Source organism: Lathyrus oleraceus, chromosome 5 (genome assembly GCF_024323335.1).
Source record: "Lathyrus oleraceus cultivar Zhongwan6 chromosome 5, CAAS_Psat_ZW6_1.0, whole genome shotgun sequence".
NCBI classification, from domain to species: Eukaryota; Viridiplantae; Streptophyta; class Magnoliopsida; order Fabales; family Fabaceae; genus Lathyrus; species Lathyrus oleraceus.
Window position 1 is genome coordinate 153,819,028 of NC_066583.1, and position 2,149 is coordinate 153,821,176.

The 2,149-nt window shown below is 33.2% G+C and overlaps 1 non-coding gene across 1 annotated transcript; it reads left to right on the forward strand.

The window, feature by feature from the left end:
- Positions 1–204: 204 nt before the first annotated feature.
- Positions 205–311, forward strand: LOC127088757 (small nucleolar RNA R71). Its single transcript, XR_007790576.1, has one exon. It is a non-coding gene; the product is annotated as a small nucleolar RNA R71 (small nucleolar RNA).
- Positions 312–2,149: the final 1,838 nt, after the last annotated feature.

Genomic DNA, 2,149 nt, shown 5'->3' on the forward strand with positions numbered 1-2,149 from the left:
GCACTCCAACTGGTTTCTTCTGACTAGGAGTAGGGATAACTCTTGAAACCGGACATTGATAAGTGTTGGAAGTAATAATTTTAATCAACTTATAATCTTCTTCATTAGATTTTGACAAAAATGTGCCACCATTTGAAGTATCAAGCATATTCCTTAATGAAGGATAATCCATTATAAAAAGTCTCAAGTTGAATGCATATTGGGATTCCATGATGGAGACACTGCCTCAACAGATCTTTAAATCTTTACCAAGCATCAAATAAAGATTCATCTTCCCCTTGCCTAAAAGAAGTAATTTCATTCCTCATTTTGGAATCTTGGCATAGGGAAAACCAATGAAGAATGAAATTTCATTCCTCATTTCTACAACATTAAAAGCATGCATACAAGGGCAGGGGAACAAATCTCTAAGTCTCACTTATAACCCTAGGATACGTCTGTTTGTCTACTGAAATTACTTTATAGTTGTAGTTTCTAATCTCTAAGCAAAATAAATATGTGAATATCTCTATCCTACTTGTGCAACTATTTATATTATGAAATCCACTTGTTATTGGATCTCTCACAACAACAAGCTTTTATCTTTTTCTAAGTTGATCATTCAAAGAAACAGATTTAAACATGTTACCACATGATAAAACAAGGCATTAAACAACATACTATTTCAACATAAAAACAATTTCATATTAACTTCTCATTGCTCAACAAATAACAGGTTTAGCTCATGATGAGCTAAGTACAACTTACAAACTTGGTTATGAAAGGAAACATTCTAAAGCAAAAGATGAAAAGGAAATATCAACATAAGAGTAACGTGAAGCTTCCTTGTGGTGGATAACCAGCAAGTGATGAGTTTAATCACGCCAGGCTTCGACAATTAGTACTAGAATAGTTGAGAAGAAGAAGCTCTTGTTTCTCTCAACTCTTTTAGACAATACTCTTCTTTGTGATTTTCTCTGAGGTGCTAAACTCTCCTCAACAAACTTCAATATTCTCTATTAAATCTGGAAAATTCAGAAAACATCCTCAATCTTTGACAAGTACTCAACCTGCCTCTCATATCACCACAAATTACTCATTTTATAGGGTAGTCTCTCAATAAACATGCAAAATTGTTCATATTGCATTTGATCATGTTCTACTAGAATTTGTCAAAGAAATCAAAACAAACACATTGGAAGGCTTTTTCGGTTGTATCTTAGACTATGTCCGGGTAGGATATATTTAGGAAAATAGGTTTAAACCTTTGGAGTTAGGTACCTAGTTCTCCTTGTTATCATACCACTATTTCCTTATTAATGGTACTGGATATCCTATTATTATGGTCCTTAACATTCATTCTGCATTCTATTTCTTTTTTTTAAGGTGTTATTTTTAACTCCTTATTTTCTCAAAATTTTGAAATTTTGATCATTTTGTTCTCTAGTACTCCTACTCCAACCCCAAACTTAAACTTTGCTCACTTCCAAGAGCAACCCAAACTTATTCTTTTTCATACAACTTAAGAACGAAACATTTCTAACTAACTTCAAAGAGAGGGTGGAAGGATGAAATCTTTCAAGTCATATTGCTAATAAATAAGGCTATGTCACCTAAAGAAGGGTCAAGCTCAAAGTGGTTAGCAATGGACGTATCCTATTACTACAGGGTGCATACAAAGGCTCAGATTTAAAATGCAAACAACTACCTTAGTGTGTGTAAACCAAACCATACAAATTTAATCATAAATAGTTCAAACCTGATAAAATAATAATGCATGGATACACTCAATGAAAGGAATAGTAAACAATGGATTTTATTTGGCTCAAACCTTACTATTTGAGGTATCTGAAGGTTGAGTAGAGGTCTCTTGATTCCCTTTTCATCATTTTCCTTCAATTTGTAAGTCACTTTCCTGATGATCAAGTTTCCTCGAATGATACTTTTGTTTCATTTGTTCAATGCTACAAGTGCAATTTTTGTAAATTTGAAAGAAACAACAGCTGCAAACTCATTCATTAAAGACAAACCTAAATATTGTTTGATAGGTGTGCACGAGTGGCTAATTCCTCTTATCGAAATTCACAACTAACATATAGTAAATTCTGCAAAAACAAAGAAACTGGTTATAACATACGGGTTGCCTCCCATGAAGCGCTCATTTTGTGTC